This window comes from Camelina sativa, chromosome 15 (genome assembly GCF_030686135.1).
Source record: "Camelina sativa cultivar CO46 ecotype springtype chromosome 15, ASM3068613v1".
In the NCBI taxonomy this organism is placed as follows: Eukaryota; Viridiplantae; Streptophyta; class Magnoliopsida; order Brassicales; family Brassicaceae; genus Camelina; species Camelina sativa.
In genome coordinates this window covers 33,603,021-33,612,669 of record NC_141894.1, presented here as the reverse complement: position 1 = coordinate 33,612,669, position 9,649 = coordinate 33,603,021, and positions in this window count along the sequence as shown.

Sequence of the window (9,649 nt, the reverse complement as noted above, 5' to 3'; positions counted from 1 at the left end):
TGATAATTGGGACGTTAGGAAGCTTTCTTGTTACTTGGGATCGAGTTTTGTGGCTGTAGGAACAAAGATCGGGCGAGAAGCTTCGGGGAAAAACACGATGCTCGGCATTGCATCGGTTGATGCATATCTTGCGTAAAACTCTAGGGTTTTCGTGTTATGTCGAGCACGCGTCAGTCGATGCAGTGCGAGTGTTGATCGATGCAAGTGCATCGAGCATCGGTCGATGCAACCCTGTGTCGGTCGATGCATCCCCATTCGGTGTCGGTCGATGCATGTTGGTGTCGGTCGATGCAGAGTCCTGGTTTGTTATTTGTTGTTTGTTGATTATTGTTTGATGGTTAGAGATGACTCTATTGCTTGTGTGTATATCCCAGTAGATGGGAGGATAGCCTTACTGAGTGTTTATAAAATACTCATGCATTGCAATTTGTGTTTGTGGTGCAGGTAAAGGCAAAGTATGATCGTAGAATAAGCGCATTGAAGAGGAGAATGTTCTCGTGGTTCGCTTGGTTGTATGGCTTCTGTTAGGTTGCTAGAGTTGAGTCCTAGAATGTTGTTTAGGATTGCTGGTTCTCTGGTTCATGTTGTTTGGATCATTAATTTATGATTTAGAATTAATGTTGGTTATTGAATTATTATTTGGTTATTTATTGGATAATGATATTGGTTATTTCCGCTGTTGATTGTGATTGTGGTTAGGTGGGTAGTGGGTATGGAACCACTAATTGTAGTTTATTTATTATTATGATATGTATATATATATTTTTATTATTAAAAAAAAAAACGGGTCAGGTCGTTTCATAAAGTGCTTGGCCATGGAGACACTAAAGATGACCTCTGTGTGCTCAAGGATTTGAACCTATCTTCATCAAGTTCACTGATAACATCATTATTTTACCCATTTTAGCTATAGTTTTAGTATGCATTTAGGATGAGTTTGATATGATTTCAAGGCTTTAATGTAACTATTTTAGGTTTCAAGAAGGATCAAAAGGCAAGGAAAATACGTTTTAGGAAAGATTCTTAGCTTTACAGAACGGGAAACATTTGAAGAACTTCCAGAACTCAAATTTCGCTGTACTTGGTGTCTTTGGAAATCTGAGAGAGTCTTCTTTCTCCTCAAAGTGGAATCAAGTCGATCCATCCAACCATCCGGAAGTTATGCCCGATATACCGAGACGTACCTTAAACTGACCTAAGAAGAACCTTCAAGCCCATGGGCTTTTATTTGAAGGCCTGACCACCGACCACCACGGCGGCCCAGTCCAAGCCTTCACCACCGTTCTAGAAGCTTCCTACGCCGCCTCTTGCCATGCACTTATCAAGAGAAGATGGTTTTACCCTTACAAAACCCTATAAATACACTTCTAAGCCCTAGGGTTTAGGGTGTGCAATCATTGGAGCAGTCAAGAGACACGACCAGAGGAGCAGAAGACGTCCAAACCTCTCCCTCGCCCCTCTCTTTGAAGCTTTGAGATCCACCAAACTCTTTCTCTTTCTCTTGTTCGTTTGATACACTAGTTTTCTTAAGGATAAGTCTTTACATCTTGTACTTGATTCTAAGAGGTAATATCTAAATCTTATTCTTACTATTTATTCTTTTATGTTTATGAGTTATTTAAACCTTACTTTGATGATTCTCTTAAACATGCTAGAGTAATTTTCTAGTTGGGTTTAAAGGGATAATCAAAGGGGGAAGATGATCTTAGTTTAGGTGGCAATTTTTAGGGTTTGTTAGATTTAATTCTGTTTATTCTATGCTTTAATTCTAAGTCTTTACTTAATGCTTTAAGTTAGCCTCATGAACTAACTATGATCTAAAGTGTGTGTGCTTTGCCAAAAGCTTGCATGTGTGCCTGACCTAGCTTAGATTTGTGGGGAGACATAGGAAGCACATACCCCTTACCTATGGAATTCTACGGATTATAATCGAACCTGTTTTAAATGCTCTGATCTATGCGTCGTAGACTGCGACAGTTTAGTTACGGGGTGTAGTAATCTTAGATGGTTAGCTTGAGAATTTTAAGTTAACGGTTTATTAGTGTTTCGTAGTCCGCGTTTTAGATAAACAAACTAACCCTAAACTTTCCTAGATAGTAGATTATTGAACCCCTGCGATTCCCCTTGATGCCCAACACTTGTCTCATTTATTTTACTTGCATTTTTATTTTCGTTTATTTGCTTACTACAACCGTGACAACGAAAACCTTATTTTTATTGAGTCCTAGCCTTACATCTCTTCCGACAAATTCTCTAAACAACAACTCTCTCTCTGTGGGATCGATCCTTAAATACTACTACCGATTAGCTGTGCACTCTCAGCAGTTGTGTGGTCTTTTAAGGTAAAAGATTTGAAGTGAAAAACTACACAAATCAAAGCTTTTTGGCGCCGTTGCCGGTGAGAGATTATTGTTTACAAGAGTCTAGGAACTAGAGTAACGTCTAGGACACCTTGCTGTTTAATTTTTTTTTTTATTTTTCATTGTTTTAGGAGACCTTGAGGATGAACCTCGACGCTCTCCTAGGAGAATTTGAGAACCTTACTATTGCTGAGCTCATGTCATATTACCAAGCCATGGACGGAGACCCATCCGGTCCACAAGCCCATTCACTGCAAGGTTCACGCATTGGTCACTCTCGACCAAGCATTGTACCAACACTTAGGCGACCTTGTCGAAGTGCTTTCACTCGACCACCTCAAGGCCGAGCACCTATGGGACCAGCTTACTGCCGAACTGACCATTCCTACACGCCGTATTATGCGGACGTACCATGCTTTGCGACGGACCAATACTTTGATCCACAAGAAGTCATGAATGTCGATGTCAATGAAAACTTTTTCTATGACAATCAAAAACCAATCACTTCAGGGAGCTCTCACACTGAAGACAAGCTCATGAAGATGATAGAAGAACTTATATCAAGTCAAGAGGAGGCTGATAAAGTTTATAATGCTAAGCTGGATAAGATGAGCATTGAGTTTGGAGCTAAACTCGAAACTATCACCAAGGACGTTACACGCTTGGAGGAACAAATCAATGCTGTCAAGATCTCACCTCCCGTGTTGCTGGACACAAGGAAGAAGAAGACCAACCCGACAAGGAGGAAGAAGAAGAAGAAAAGGAAATCCTACTCGAAAAAGGAAAACATTATAAATTCCTTTTAGGAAAAGGAAAATTTTCTTTTACTTCAAGACAAGAAGATTTGGAGAACAAACTACAAGATAACCTTATTCATCCTCCACAACATCTCGACGTGAAGGAAGCTGCTCAAGCCACCGAAGAACATCAAAAATAGTTTTTGAGAGATAAGCAACAAGTTCCGATGGAGACCAAGAACCCTACACCCGATTCGCAAGAGATCTCTCAAGGAGAAGAAGTTTCGATCCTTACCAAGGATTGTTTTGCTGTAACAACTCTTGAAGCCTCACCACCACACAACATCTCACATCTAGGAGAAGAAGAATCAAGCTCTGAAACTATACCAACACCCCATGTCGCTTGTAACACCATCACAACCTTCAAAGTAGTCCAACCTTTGCAAGAACTAGAAGAAGGGGAGATTTATGAAGAAGAAGATGAGTCATTCGAGGGAACACAGTTTCAACATCAACCACGTGGTCTCACCCTCTTGAACAACCGCTGGTACCCACGCATGATAAGCCTAAGAGATCTAGGCGATTTCAACCGAGCAGTTGGGAGACTTCCCCAAGGTACCACTTTCGCAAAAGCTTGTTCTATTTATCATATTGACCGATTATTTCTTGAGAGTTTTGAGTCAAGGAAGGAGATGAAAGAGCTCTATGATCAAGCCCTACAGTATCCACGGCCGTTTAACACACTACACAAAGTGGAGAGCCCTGGCCGATTCCTCATCACTTGTTCTATCAATGGAGTTCAATTTGAAGATGCATTATGTGATTCCGGTTCATGTATCAACATCATGTCAACCGATGCTTCAAGGAAGATTGGCTTGAGACACCTACAACCCTCGGACATACACATAGGACTCGCCAACTCCTCATTCACAATACCTGAAGGAATGGTGCGAGACATTCATGTGAGAGTTGGAATCTATAATGTTCCAACCGACTTTCAAGTCATCAATGATGAGAAAAGAAGGTTTACACCACTTATCCTTGGAGGAGCATTCCTAACCACAGCCGGAGCCGTCATGGACTGGCCTAACCGGAGAATGACTCTCACCAACATCAGTGGAGACATTTTCTATGAAGCTAAACCATTCAACCCTCAACCTCGAAGGTGTAGAGAAGAAGACTATGCAAGAGAGCCACCTGATGCCTACATTGGAGAACCAACCAAGAGAATTTGTCTAAGGACAACCCACTCTCCTATCCCTGTTTGAGAAAGCAACCAACGTCGAGCCAACGATGTTAAACAAGAGCGTTTCTTGGGAGGCAACCCAAGCTAGTAATTTTTTATTTTTAGGATTTATTTTCTATTACTATTGATATTTTTGCATTTTAGTTTCAGGTTTATCAAAAAAAAAAAAAATATAGAAAATAGAAAAGCCAAAAAGAAGGAAGAAGAAGGTCCATGGATTGGCAACACATCATGTCTATTGGCAAGCACCACCAACTGACGGGCCATGTTCAACATGTCCGATGCAAGCCGAAGGCGATGGATCATCACAATCCTCATGTGATTGATGCCGAGAGTCCCCACCAGCCATACCAGCCGTAACCGATGCCATGTACCATGTACCATGTATCACGTCCAACATTAGCTGCTAATGTGTGTGACCATACCTGCTGCCTATGTCCGCGACCGTTCATTCTTGTGCCGCGAGACAACTCCGAACCACCACCATCCTTACCACCTACCATCACCATTCTTTTACTTAGGTATGCATTTCTTATTTTTATTTTATCATTATTATTGATGGTTTTAGGTTTTTGTTTCAAGGAGGATGCATTTAGAGATATATCAAACACAATTTGATTGAACTTAGCCTAGTTCATACTCGATGTCAAGCAACCAAAGGAAGTACAAACGGTTAGTCGCCACTTTTTCATTCCACAGCCGAACTCTAAGATAAATTTTGGGCAACCAATAAACGTCTAGGGTCGACACAACACATTCTTATGATTGTTCTTAAACTCTACACTTTTCCTTATGATTTTTAATCCTCATCTCTTTCTTTTTTCCCACCGAGGACGGTGTGATTTAAGTCTGGGGGGAAGGATGTTCCATCCTATACTAATGCTACTTTCTATTTTGTTGACTTGAAACCTTTTTCCACTTTTTACATCAATAATTTTGACATTTTATCGAGTCACATTTTTTTTATTGAGTCAAAAATAGTAGGGTATTATGATCTTATTCTAACGGTTTATTTGATTTCGATTAACACTCTTATGACTCTTGATTATGCTTGACAACAGAACCAAAGTTTGGAAAGACTGGGAGCCGACTCAACAATCCCCCAAGTCCCTATTCGATGGATATTCAGATGATCTAATGTTGTCTCTAACTTTTATAGGACCTAAACCGGACTTAATTTTCAAACCCAGGGAATTGGTATACATTGGACTAGATCACTATATTCAAGCCACACAAGACATTGCACTTATTCAAAAGTATGTTCCCCTCTATCTTCCCTTCAATATTAAAAAAAAAAAAAAGCTAATAAAAGATGAGATGATTTTGATCAGTTTAGAGAGGTAGGTAAATTACCTATAACCTCATTATTCTACTCTTGAGTCAAATGATCACACAAAGCTTGAAAGCGAGGGGTAGGTAAATTACCGATGACCCCGGTATTCGCCTACATCTTTGATTTAAAAAAAAAAAAAAAGAAAGAAGTGATAAAAAGGAGAGGAAATGAATCATATGAAGAAAGTCTTGGCTTGAAGAGAGTCTGCAAGCCATTGATCGATTTTCCCTTGGTAAGATTTCACTTTTTATTTATTGTTTAATCTATGTACAGAGATGACAATAGAGATTCTGGAAACTCTAAAGAATTGTGGGATCAAGGAGAGTTGATGACTCTCATGGTGGATTACAAATGGAAGTTCCTAATGTCAAGGCGAAGAAGAATGCAAAGAAAATATCCCCAAAGATAAAGAAAATTCCCATTATTTTCAAAACCTATTTTCCATGATTTAGTTTGATTATTTGCTTGAGGACAAGCAAACATTAAGTCTGGGGGAGTTGATAACATCATTATTTTACCCATTTTAGCTATAGTTTTAGTATGCATTTAGGATGAGTTTGATATGATTTCAAGGCTTTAATGTCTATTATCAAGTATTTTAGGTTTCAAGAAGGTTTTACAGGATTTGTAGCAAAAAAGACCAAAAGGCAAGGAAAATACGTTTTAGGAAATATTCAGAGCTTTACAGAACGGGAAACGTTTGATGAACTTACAGAACTCACATTTCGACGTACGTGGTGTCTATGGAAAGATGAGAGAGTCATCCTTCTCCTCGAACTGGAATCAAGTCCATCCATCTAACCATCCGGAAGTTTTGACTGATTTACCGAGACGTACCTTAAACCGACCCCAGAAGAACCATCAAGCCCATGGGCTTTTATTTGAAGGCCTGACCACCGACCACCACGGTGGCCCAGTCCAAGTCTTCACCACCGTTCTAGAAGCTTCCTACGCCGCCTCTTGCCATGTACTTATCAAGAGAAGACGTTTTTACCCTTACAAAACCTTAAACCTAGACAAAACCCTATAAATACTCTTCTAAGCCCTAGGATTTAGGGTGTGCAATCATTGGAGCAGCCAAGAGACACGACCAGAGGAGCAGACGACGTCCAGACCTCACCCTTGTCCCTCTCTTTGAAACTTTGAGATTCACCAAACTCTTTCTCTTTCTCTTGTTCGTTTGATACACTAGTTTTCTTAAGGAGAAGTCTTTACATCTTGTACTTGATTCTAAGAATTAATCTCTAAACCTTATTCCTACAATTTATTCTTTTATGTTTATGAATTATTTAAACCTTACTTTGATGATTCCCTTAAACATGCTAGAGTAAGTTTCTAGTTGGAATTTAAAGGAATAATCAAAGGGGGGGGGGGGGGAGATGATCTTAGTTTAGGTGGCAATTTTTAGGGGTTGTTAGATTTAATTATGTTTATTCTATGCTTTAATTCTCAGTCTTTACATAATGCTTTAAGTTAGCCTCATGAACTAACTATGATCTAAAGTGTGTTTGCTTTGCCAAAAGCTTGCATGTGTGCTTTACCTAGCTTAGATGTGTGGGAAGACATAGGAAGCACATACCCCTTACCTATGGAATTCCACGGATTATAATCAAACTTTTTTTAAATGCTTTGATCTATACGTCGTAGCCTGCGATAGTTGAGTTAAGGGGTGTAGTGATTTTAGACGGTTAGCTTGAGAACTTTAAGTTAACGGTTTATTAGTGTTTCGTAGTCCGAGTTTTAGATAAACAAACTAACCCTAAACTTTTTTAGATAGATAGATCATTGAACCTCTACGATTCTCCTTGATGCCCAACACTTGTCTCATTTATTTTACTTGCATTTTTATTTTCGTTTACTTGCTTCCTACAACCGTGACAACCAAAACTCTATTTTTATTGAGTCCTAGCCTTTACATCTCTTCCGAGGGATTCTCTAAATAACAACTCTCTCTCTGTGGGATCGATCCTTAAATACTACTACTGATTAGCTGTGCACTTTCAGCAGTTGTATGGTCTTTTAAGGTAAGAGATTTGAAGTGAAAAACACACACATCATTGACCATCGTGTTTAAACTCTATTGTTGTTAAAGTTAATAGTGCTATTTGGCATGCTAGACTAGGACACCCTCATTTTCGTGCTTTAGAAGTTAGGTTACCAAGTATGTCGTTTAAAAATGATGATTGTATTCTAGGTAAACATTGCAAGTCAGTCTTTCCTAAGTCTTTGACAATCTATGATCATTATTTTGATTTAGTTCATTTAGATGTGTGGACATCTCCTTGCTTATCTAGACAAAATCAAAAATACTTTTTCACATTTATTGATGAAAATATAAGTACACTTGGTTAACATTACTTCCCTCTAAGGATAGAGTGCTTGAAGCATTTACAATTTTCAAAATTATGTGACTAACCATTATAATACTGAGATTAAAATTTTGAGATTAGATAATGGAGGAGAGTACACAAGTCATGTTTTTAAACAACATCTTGCGAACCATGGGATTATTCACCAAACCAGCTGTCCGTAGACACCTCAGCAAAATGATGTAGCAGAAAGGAAGAATCGACATCTAATGGAGGTTTCAAGGTCTATGATGTTTCATACAAAAGTACCAAAGCATTTTTGGAGTGATCCTGTCCTTGCCGCCTGCTATCTAATCAACCAAACCCCTACTAAGATCCTTCAAGACATCTCACCATTCAAGGTATTAAACAAAGAAAAACAAACATTTGATCACTTACGCGTGTTTGTCTGTGTTTGTTATGTGCTAAGACCAGAAGAACAGCGAGACAAGCTGGATGCCAAGAGTGTTTAAAGTATGTTTATTGGTTACTCCACAACACAAAAAGGGTACAAATGCTATGAGCCTAACACGAAGAGAGTTCTAGTCTCACGGATGTTAAATTTGTGGAATCAAAGGGGTATTATGATGAGAAGAATTGGGACAACAATAAAGATATAGCAAGATCACCCTTTGATCGGTCTGCCAACCTTTGAATCATTCTCGAAAAACTTGGCGTTGAAACAACTCAAGTCAGACAAGCCAACAACACCAGGAGGATCTAGTCAAAGTCATGAGGAATCTCACCCTGAGCCTATTACCTGCAGTCCAAAAAATGAGGATGCTCACTCGACACAAGACACTATATCGAGTGATGATGCAGGCGGTTTAAATTCAGTGTCTTCTGAGGAAATCTCTGGTGAAGCTGACAATAATCCTACAGACACTGAAGATAACGATGGTGATGATCTAGAAGAAATAATGCCTCCACAACGTAGTGAACGACTTAAGAAGAAAAACATGCGGTTCTACTACAACAATGTAGCTGTTGCTCATCCTATTCAAGCCGTTTTCACTCTTGCGCATTTTCCAGTGGAACATCAAGCATTTCTTGGGAAGATTATTAAGCATTAGATCCCTCAAAGCTATGAAGAAGCCAAAGACCACAAAATGTGGCGTGATGCTGTCTCAGCTGAAACAACCGCAATGGAGTCAAACCATAGTTGGGATGAGGCTGATCTTCCCAAGGGAAAGAAAGCAGTAACTTCTCGTTGGATTTTTACTATCAAGTACAAAATTAATGGGGATGTCGAACGCTACAAGGAACGACTCGTGGCGAGAGGATTCACTCAAACGTATGGGAGGACTATCTTGATACGTTTGCACCAGTTGCCAAGCTCCATACTCTTCGAGTAGTTCTCTCATTGGCAACAAAACTCAATTGGGAGATGTGGCAAATGGATGTCAAGAATGCATTCTTACAAGGCGAACTAGAAGATGAAGTGTACATGCGACCTCCACCCGGCCTAGAAGACATCACTGGACCCGTGAAAAGTACTTAATCTCAACAAAGCTATTTATGGTTTGAAACAATCTCCAAGGGCATGGTACCACAAACTGAGTACTACGTTACTAAAACACATATATGTTTGTGGGTGGTAATATGATGAATGTATGGAATGGTGA